This window comes from Podarcis pityusensis (genome assembly GCF_964106645.2).
Source record: "Podarcis pityusensis genome assembly, chromosome: 5".
Classification (NCBI taxonomy): domain Eukaryota; kingdom Metazoa; phylum Chordata; class Lepidosauria; order Squamata; family Lacertidae; genus Podarcis; species Podarcis pityusensis.
Genome location: NC_138032.1, coordinates 100,528,497 through 100,538,984, shown reverse-complemented (window position 1 = coordinate 100,538,984; position 10,488 = coordinate 100,528,497). Strand labels below are relative to the sequence as shown.

Genomic DNA, 10,488 nt, shown 5'->3' with positions numbered 1-10,488 from the left:
CCTTCCACCTTCCGTCTGACCGTTTCTTCGCTCCCCGATGGAGGTGTGGCCACTCCTGACTCGTGCCCTCCCCCCTGTTGTGAGCTGCCAGCGCTTGATCCCTGGCGCCCTTCCTCTTCCCTGCTCTCTGGCGGTGACGCTGGTCCCGATTTCCAACTGCTCCCCTCTGAGTCCCCTCTGGCTCTATCTTCCTGGGGTGTCCCCCTAGGCTCCCCCCTTGCCCTGGCCACTGGTGCTCCTTTCTGTGAATCTTCTGATTCACTGGAAAGACTCGGAGATCTCGGGTCGTCGTCATCACTCATCTTTTCTTCTGCCTCCTCCCCCTCGCTCTCTGTTTCCTCCCTTGCCCTTGCCTCTGCTCCTGAACCCCTGACAGGACGAATAAGCTTGGATTGTTTTTTCGGTGTTCATTCACGGACAATTAGCAAAGCGAATTGTAATAAGCCTAAACAAAGCTAAATAGGTTCTTTTGGGTTCCAGCTACATAGAACGAAGAATCTTTGATTTCGCTTAATTCGTCGTGTTCTTTGGTGTTAATGCACGTTGACCCAGAAATCTCAATGTGTGTGTAATGAGACCAAAATAACACAGCATTGTCTTTTCGCCTCCATATGCGTAGAAGGAAGACAAATAAGCTTTGATTGCGTGGCGAGTTCCCGCCCCCCACCAGGATAAATAAAGACATGAGACACCATGGTTTAAGGTTAAATGGGCAAATTAGGCCACAACTTTATTGAATTCAGGAATGAGAGGCATTGGCCCTAACGACTATCCGGCTCCAGCCCATTTGCTGGAGACACGGGGAAGGGTTAACACTATATCAGGGGAGTCTCCCGCCGAGGCACGTCGACTAGGAGCTCCCCGGGTCACCGCTCGGGGGCGTGCCTTTGGCCCACACCTCCATAGGCTTCGGACAGGGCCACGCCCCCCGGAGTCCTTTAACGGACCACCCTTCGCTCACTGGGGGGAGGTGATGGCGTTCCTCCCCCCCCATCCTCTTAACCCCTTCTTACCAATGCCTACCGCCACACAAGCAATTGCTCACCGCCAATACTCTCATGCCTGAAACCAATCCCTTACCCCCTTTGCTATATCAGTAAGCCACATGTCATTTCCCGCATCTGAAAGATGCGAGCCATCAAGCCAAATATCATTTCCCGCATCCGAAAGATGCACGCCATCAAGCCAGTAGAGGGCCTTGCAGTTGCCCGGGTGGTCAATGACCCACCCACCCAGGGCTGCCACTCTACGCACCACCGCCCGATCCAAGGCTTTCCCTAGCCCTATTTATGGCTATCGGGCACCTGCTCTCTCTCCAAACCCTGCTTTCCATCAACAAGGCCCAAAGAATGGTGATGTTTGGATAAGAGGCCTTCAGTTCCTCAAAGTCACTAAAGATATGCCACATCAAGTCGGCTGCCTTTCTGTAAGCTAAATCCTTTTCGCCTAATTGGATAACTGAAGCATCTAGGGACCCTCCACTGCCGCTCTGGCCCTAATTGCGGGCCACATTTCGGCCCAGCGCCTTCCCCTCCGATAGATCCAAGATATATTGATGTAGTTAAGGTGCAGCCCGAGACCGGAATTGATGGCGCGGACCCTGGCCCAATGCACAATGCTGTGTCCGATTATCCAGATGCGCCCCCTCATAGCTCCTGCACCCTAGGGTCCCCGTTAATGGCATGGTTTCTATCCCAGTGGACAGTGCAGGGCCTATAATCCAAATGTGCACCACAACGTCACCTGAAAGCAAAAGAAGGTAACGAAGCCAACGAATATATCCCTTAAATGCATCAGACTTCCACTGCCCCCAAGTCCTTCATCCTTTCAGCTGAGAGTCCCAAATGCAGTGCTGTGGTGGCGGCCCCAATCCTAAAGGAGTTAGCCGCGAATTCAGCTGAGGATAAACTGCAGGCAGCAATCTCCCTTCGCATAATGCGCGTGGACTGATGCCGTGCAAGGCGGGAGCCATCCAAATGTATAAGGAATAGACCTGAGACGGTTGGTCTCACGTACATGAAATGTTTAGTGTCCTTTACTGCTGATCGGTTTTGGAACATTGGTCATGCAGGACTAAATTGGATCTGAACAAGGTCAGGTCTCTCAAACTAACCCCGGGCAGTGGATTCTGGTTGGCCCTTACAAACCACTTCGCCAATGCGCATAGCGCCAAAGGCAATGGAGTATGCAGCTGAAAATAATCGGGCCTTGTCCTCGGACCAACAGATACTTCTTATTTTATTTTATTATTATTATTTTAATTTTATTTAATTATTTAATTATTTTGGAATTGGCATAGAATGTCATAAGGGCCTTCTACCATCACTTTTAGGAGGCTGCAGCCTGCGCCAGCCCTACAACAACAACAACAACAACAACAACAATAATAATAATAATAATAATTTATTATTTGTACCCCGCCCATCTGGCTGTGTTTCCCCAGCCACTCTGGATGGCTTCCATAGAAACCAAAAATACACTAAAATATCACACATTACAAAACTTCCCTGAACAGCAGCCCTACAGTGCCCTTCACACTAATAAGTCCACACCAGGGTCTACGGATTAAACAACCTTACAGAAAAAGGGAGATTGCCGCCTACTGGATGTTTAAGAGTCTTTGCTGCACGACCCAGCACCCTCCAATGTACCAAGTATTGCAGAGCTTCAAGCCTAGTGTCAGGGGTTCAGGGACAGAGGCACAGGGTAGGCAGGAGATGGAGAGCGATGGGGATGAATCCCAGGACAGCGAGGAAGAGGATGACAATGACTCTAGAGATTCCATGAGTCTTTCCAGCGAATCAGAGGATTCCCAGAAGGGGGCGCCGGTGGTCAAGGCCAGGGGAGCCCCAGGGGGGACTTGTCAGGAGCAGGGGGCCAGCGGGGGATCCCAAAGTGGCAGCTGGGCGTCAGGACCAGCCTCCCCGCCAGAGTGCAGCGAAGGGGGTGGAGGTTCCAGTGTATCAGGGGAGGCGGCTCCGGCAGTAGAGAAAGGAGGGAGGTCGGAGCAAGCCACCCTCCCGGAAGGGAAGGGGAATAGTGAAGGGAGTAGCGTAGCTGTCAAAAGGAAAGTTAGAGGTTGGGGGCGCGCGCCAAGTTCAAATGTAGAGGCGTGCGGAAGTACAGGGAGCCCGGAGGAGGGGCCAGGTCCCAAAGCCCGCAGGAGGGGGCAAGAGCAGTCTGATTCCGCGTCGGAGGAATCCAGGAGGGGCGAAAGCCCAGCGGGCAGAAAGACCCTGCGGAAAAGGAAAGAGAGAAAGAGGTGGAGCAGCGCAAGCCTCTTAAACTGGTGCAGGGCGGGGACAGATTCAGAAGGGACTTCAGCGGTCTAAGCCTAGCAGACGTAGGGCTGCGCGCCTCGGATCTGAAGCAAACAATGAACTGCAATAAACACTTTTGTATATAAGAAAAGAAAGGCGTTGGTCTTTTGTGAGCTGAGACTTGAGGCAGCCTTGACAGTAAGTCCCTTCGCTAAAAAACTGCAAAAAAATTTTTTTTTGCAAAGCTCACGAAGTTTGGCAGACATGACTACTGAGGAGCAGATAACGACCATGCAAAACGCAGTCGCTGAACTCTCCGTTGCAGTACGGGTCTCTCAGAAGACAGTTGCCGAAGCAGAAGCGCGATGCCAGGATCTGCAAGCCAGGTGGGATCAGGCGTGCAAAGAGGGGTTCCCGGGGTCCAGATCAGAGGGAATCGCTCTCGGACGAAGGGGGGGCAATTTAGTAGCCCACTTGGATGGGAACCTGAAGCATTATCCCAATTTCAGAGCAGACGTCCTATACGCGCTGCATTTGCTTCGAAAAGACTTCAAAGATGAGGAGGAGAAAGTAGGCTTTATTGTGTCCCATTTGCATGGGGAAGCTAGAACCTGGTTACGCAATTTGTGGCGCGAAGATGGTCTTGCCCGCAGGGACTCTGACGAATTTATCAAAGCCATGGACGCTTGCTTCCAATCTACCGTTGACGTTGATGTGGCGCGCCAGGAGATGCATGGATTGTGGCAGGGCAAGGCTACAGTGCGTCAGTACCATTCTCGCTTTTTTGCATTGCTGAATGTGCTGGGCTGGGAAAAAGACTCCCTGGCAGTGAGAGACTTGTTTTGGGAGGGGCTTCATGGCTCAGTAAAAGATGAGCTGGCTAGGGGAGACAGACCTCAAACCCTAGCAGACGTCGTCCAGAGGGCACTCACGATAGGGGTGCGCCACGAAGAACGCCCTTGGCACAGTGAGGAGGGGCGTCACGTCCACCCACCAGCTAGAGCGCCTCCTTTTCTTCTTCCCAGGGACCTGGGACGTACAAATCCCTCGCCTATGCTGAAGGGAGGGGAGGAGCCAATGGAGCTGGGTCGTGCAAAGGCTCAGTCAGCTGCCGGAGCCTCAGCGTCCGGAGCAGTCAAGGCGAAGCCTCCTAGAGGGACCAGGAAGTGTTACATCTGTGACAGCCCACAGCACATGGCTAAAGAGTGTCCCCAGAGGCTCCAGAAGCACACTGCAGCCTTAGCAACAGTAACAGGGGAAGAGTTCCAAGGAGAACAGTTTCAGGGAAACGAGAATGCCTGGATGGAAGCAGAGATGCTGGGGCTCTGCCAGGCAAGTCAGTGAAGCAGTCCCCAGCGCTTTTGCAGCCTACAGACCCCTTACCACCCAAGCCAGTGGTGCAGCTCACTGCTACTCTCCAGCTACCTAATGGACTCACCCTGGAAGTCCCCATTACGATTGACTCAGGGAGCAACGCAGACTTCGTGGGGATGCAGTTCATCAAGCAGCATCGCATAGCGCTACTACCAGCCACGCTGCCTCTGAACGTCGTCACGGTAGATGGCAGAAAGTTGCTGGGTGGGCAAGTGGTACAAAAGACGCCACCCATGCTGCTGAAAATTGGGAATCATCGCGAGGTCATCAGTTTCAATGTCACCCAACTGTCAGACACGCCTATAGTGTTAGGCATGAGTTGGCTGGATAGACACAGCCCATCATTAGCGTGGTACCAGCGGCAGCTCACCTTTGGCTCGTCCTACTGCGCACAACATTGCATCCAGACAGGCCAGGAGGAGGAGGGCCAGGAGGAAGGGCAGCAGTTGCATCTAGGCATGGTGCAGGCAGTGCCCCACAAGTACAAGGGGTTTTTGGAGGTCTTCTGTGAAAAGGAAGCTGACCAATTACCACCCCACCGGCCCTACGACTGTGCAATTGACCTCTTACCAGGGGCGACGCTGCCGACTGCGAAGCTGTATTCCATGTCTGAAGATGAAATGCAGGAACTCCGGGAGTTCATAGATCACAATTTGAAGCGGGGATTCATCCGAGAATCCAAGGCCGTGGGGGGCAGTCCTGTGTTTTTCGTGAAGAAGAAGGACACGCCCCAAAAAAGGCTCATTGTGGACTATAGGGCCATCAACTCGATGACAAAGCCCAAGGCCTTCCCCATGCCCAAGATTGACGACCTGCTCGCGACGGTGAGGAAGGGGAGGATCTTCACCAAGTTGGATCTACGCGGAGCATACAATCTAATACGCATGAGGGAAGGTGACGAGTGGAAGACGGCCATGTTCACGCCGCTGGGCACCTATGAATACAGAGTTATGCCGTTTGGTCTCCAAAATGGCTCCCACTGTTTCCAAGCATTCATGCACCACGTGCTAGCAGGACTCCTCTACAAGAAGTGCGTATGCTTCCTCGACGACATTCTGATCTTCTCAGAATCGCAGGAGACTCACGAGAGAGACGTAAAGGAGGTCCTGCAGAGGCTACGGGAGCACAGGCTCTACGCCAAACTGGAGAAGTGCCAGTTCGACGTGACGGAGGTGGATTTCCTGGGCTACCGGCTGTCCGACAAGGGACTAGCCATGGACAGCGCCAAAGTCCGCGCGGTGTTGGACTGGAATAGTCCGCGCAATCGGAAGGAGGTCCAGAGGTTCGTCGGTTTCGCCAACTTTTACCGCAAGTTCATCAGGGGTTTCGCGAAAGAGACGGCAGCTATCACGGACACCCTCAGTTCCAAGAAGAAAAAGTTCACCTGGACGGACCAGGCGGAGCAGTCCTTCAGGAGACTTAAGAGTCTCTTCGCGTCCGAAGACCAGCTGCTACACGTGAATCCCGGCAGGCCCATGCGGGTTGAGACTGACGCATCTGACAGAGCAGTGGGGGCCGTCCTCTTGCAGGAAGATCCGCAAGGGAACTGGAGGCCCTGCGCTTTCTATTCCCGGAAGCTCAGCAAGTCGGAACAGAACTACACCATCTGGGACAGGGAGTTGTTGGTCATCCACGCGGCTTTCAAGGCGTGGCGGCACTTCCTTATCGGAGCCAAGCACACCGTGCAGGTCCGCACGGACCACAAGAACCTAGAGTATTGGCGCACGGCGAAGCTCCAGAGCCAGAGGCACATGAGATGGGCGGAGTTCTTTGCGGATTTCGATTTCCGGCTAGAGTATATCCCGGGAGACAACAACGTCATAGCGGATGCGCTCTCCAGGAAACCGCAGTATCTCGAGGAAGCGGCACCAGTGGCAGCCAGGCACATTTTCGCACCGCAAGCGTGGGCGTGCGCTTCCGCCGCCGTGGACCTGGACGCGGTACGACGCGCGCTACAGACGGATCCGTTCGCACAATCCAAGATGGAGGAGGTGCGAAGAGGGACAGCAAAGGACGGCGAATTCCAGATACGCGACGGTCTGCTGACCCGCAAAGGTGCTCTCTACGTGCCCGGAGACGATCTCCGCGCGAAGGTTTTACAGCAGTTACACGACGCACCCAGCGCGGGTCACTTCGGCAAAGAAAAGACGGCGGACTTAGTAGCCAGAGACTTTTGGTGGCCCCAGATGCGGGGAGAGGTCGAGGATTACGTCGCCAGGTGTGACATTTGTCAGAGGTCCAAGCCAGTGCACAAGAAGCCAGCGGGATTGCTGGAACCGCTGGAGACGCCACTACAGCCGTGGGAACGGGTGGCGCTGGACTTTGTTACTGATCTGCCCAGTTCGCGGGGCAAGACGGCGGTGCTTGTGGTTGTAGACCTGTTCACCAAGATGGCGCACTTCATTCCTTGCGCGAAGGTGGCAACAGCGGAACAGACCGCCAAGCTGTTCATAGACCACGTGTTCCGGGTGCACGGCTTACCGCGGTCCATCCTGTCCGACCGGGGTTGCCAATTCATTTCCAGTTTCTGGCAGAAGCTCCTGGGCATCCTGAATGTCAAGATCAACTTAGCGTCGGCGAGACACCCGCAAACCAACGGCCAAGCGGAGAGGGTCAACGCCATCATGCAGCAGTACCTGCGATGTTACGCCAATCAAAAGCCTGCAACTTGGGTGGACTACTTACCGATGGCCGAGTTTGCCTACAACAACACGAAGCACGCGTCAACGGGGGTGACACCGTTCTTCGCCAACAATGGGCGACATCCCAGAACCTTCCCGGCGTTGGAGACAACGACGCAGGGGGAGTCGCAGGGAGCTGAGCATTTAGCAGCAGAATTGCAGGAGGTCCACGAGGAGCTACGACGGCACTTGGAACTAGCTAAACACGCCTACAAAGTGCAGGCAGACAGGCACAGGAGGGCAGGAGAAGACATCCAGGTGGGGGACTGGGTATGGTTAGCAGCCCAGGCGGTGCCGGCCAAGTCGTTAGCTAAGAAGAAGCTAGGACACAAACAGTTAGGGCCATACCAAGTTGAGGGCAGGATCAATCCCGTAGCTTTTCGGTTGACCCTCCCAGAAGGTTCCCGAATGCACCCGGTCTTTCATAGGTCGGTGCTTACACCCTACAAGGCCCCACACAGATTTCAGGAGCCAGGGACGGCACCAGACCCACGTAGAGAATCACCGGGGGGGGAGTCACCGAGGACCCCGACACTCAACAAGGTCACGGAAATTCTGGACTCGAGATGGGGGGAGGAGGGAGTGGAATACCTCCTCGCCAGGGAAGGTACCCCGGCCAGCGCCAACAGTTGGGTGCCAGATTATGCTCTGGAGGAACCTCTTCTTAAAGACGAGTTCCATGCACTCTTCCCACACAGGCCCATGCCAGAGGAGTATTTTGACGACTGGCTTTTTACGCCCACACTTTCAGGCAGCACCTTCCGGGGGTTCTCCTCCGCAGAGGAGACCACGCCGGAATCGAGCCCTCCAAGGGGATCGTGCTCGGGGGTGGACACGGACCGCTCTTATTGGTGGGACGATCAACCAGAAGTGGGGTGGCGAAGGGGGCCTTGGCAAGCAGCATCGCCTGAAGTAACAGGGGGAGGGAAGGGTTTGGATGTGTTGGGGGAGGACCCCGGTTTCGAGCACGCATACACTGAACTGGAAGCAGAGGAGATCGACGTCGATGAACTGTATCCAGCGTCTACCCCCGCTACAACGGAGCTCCCGGAACCTGCGCCCGAGCAGCGGGAAGGGGGAAGGGGGGGCTTCGAGGGGGGGATGGATGTCAGGGGTTCAGGGACAGAGGCACAGGGTAGGCAGGAGATGGAGAGCGATGGGGATGAATCCCAGGACAGCGAGGAAGAGGATGACAATGACTCTAGAGATTCCATGAGTCTTTCCAGCGAATCAGAGGATTCCCAGAAGGGGGCGCCGGTGGTCAAGGCCAGGGGAGCCCCAGAGGGGACTTGTCAGGAGCAGGGGGCCAGCGGGGGATCCCAAAGTGGCAGCTGGGCGTCAGGACCAGCCTCCCCGCCAGAGTGCAGCGAAGGGGGTGGAGGTTCCAGTGTATCAGGGGAGGCGGCTCCGGCAGTAGAGAAAGGAGGGAGGTCGGAGCAAGCCACCCTCCCGGAAGGGGAGGGGAGTAGTGAAGGGAGTAGCGTAGCTGTCAAAAGGAAAGTTAGAGGTTGGGGGCGCGCGCCAAGTTCAAATGTAGAGGCGCGCGGAAGTACAGGGAGCCCGGAGGAGGGGCCAGGTCCCAAAGCCCGCAGGAGGGGGCAAGAGCAGTCTGATTCCGCGTCGGAGGAATCCAGGAGGGGCGAAAGCCCAGCGGGCAGAAAGACCCTGCGGAAAAGGAAAGAGAGAAAGAGGTGGAGCAGCGCAAGCTTCTTAAACTGGTGCAGGGGAGGGACTGACTCAGAGGGGACTTCAACGGTCTAAGCTTAACAGACGAGGGGCTGCGCGCCTCGGATGTGAAGCAAACAATGAACTGCAATAAACACTTTTGTATATAAGAAGAGATTGGCGTTGGTCTTTTGTGAGCTGAGACTTGAGGCAGCCCTGACAGTAAGTCCCCTCCCACAGAAACCGCAATTTTTTTTTTTTTGCAAAGCTCACGAAGTTTGGCAGACATGACTACTGAGGAGCAGATAACGACCCTGCAAAACGCAGTCGCTGAACTCTCCGCTGCAGTACGGGTCTCTCAGAAGACAGTTGCCGAAGCAGAAGCGCGATGCCATGATCTGCAAGCCAGGTGGGATCATGTGTGCAAAGAGGGGTTCCCGGGGTCCAGAGCAGAGGGAATCGGACTCGGACGGAGGGGGGGCAATTTAGTAGCCCACTTCGATGGAAACCTGAAGCATTATCCCAGTTTCAGAGCAGACGTCGTATACGCGCTGCATTTGCTTCGGAGAGACTTCAAAGATGAGGAGGAGAAGGTAGGCTTTATTGTGTCCCACTTGCATGGGGAAGCTAGAGCCTGGTTACGCAATTTGTGGCGTGAAGATGGTACTGCCCGCAGGAACTCTGATGAATTTATCAAAGCCATGGACGCTTGCTTCCAATCTACAGTTGATGTTGATGTGGCGCGCCGGGAGATGCATGGATTGCGGCAGGGCAAGGCTACAGTGCGTCAGTACCATTCTCGCTTTTTTGCTTTGCTGAATGTGCTGGGCTGGGAAAAGGACTCATTGGCAGTGAGAGACTTGTTCTGGGAGGGGCTTCATGGCTCCGTAAAGGATGAGTTGGCCAGGGGGGACAGACCTCAAACCCTAGCAGACGTCGTGCAGAGGGCACTCACGATAGGAGTGCGCCACGAAGAACGCCCTTGGCACAGTGAGGAGGGGCGCCAAGTTCGCGCACCAGCTAGAGCGCCTCCTTTTCTTCCCAGCGACCTGGGACATGCGCATCCCTCGCCTAGGCTGAGGGAGGGGGAGGAACCAATGGAACTGGGTGGTGCAAAGGCTCAGACAGCTGCCGGAGCCTCAGCGTCCGGAGCAGTCAAGGCGAAGCCTCCTAGAGGGACCAGGAAGTGTTACATCTGTGACAGTGCGCAGCACATGGCCAAAGAGTGTCCCCAGAGGCTCCAGAAGCACACTGCAGCCTTAGCAACAGTAACAGGGGAAGCGCTCCAAGGAGAGCAGTTTCAGGGAAACGACAATGCCTGGCTGGAAGCAGACATGCTGGGGCTCAGCCAGGCAAGTCAGTGAAGCAGTCCCCAGCGCTTTTGCAGCCTACAAACCCCTTACCACCCAAGCCAGTGGTGCAGCTCACTGCTACTCTCCAGCTACCTAATGGACTCACCCTGGAAGTCCCCATTACAATTGACTCAGGGAGCAACGCAGACTTCGTGG

General features: G+C 55.2%; 1 long non-coding RNA gene across 1 annotated transcript in view; it reads right to left on the bottom strand.

Annotated features, from left to right (window-relative positions):
* Positions 1 to 697: 697 nt before the first annotated feature.
* Positions 698 to 10,488, bottom strand: part of LOC308477289 — a 54,291-nt gene continuing 44,500 nt past the window's right edge. Inside the window, exon 2 of the long non-coding RNA XR_013986449.1 lies at positions 698 to 1,372. This is a non-coding gene — a long non-coding RNA (uncharacterized lncRNA). The remainder of the gene's footprint in view (positions 1,373 to 10,488) is intronic.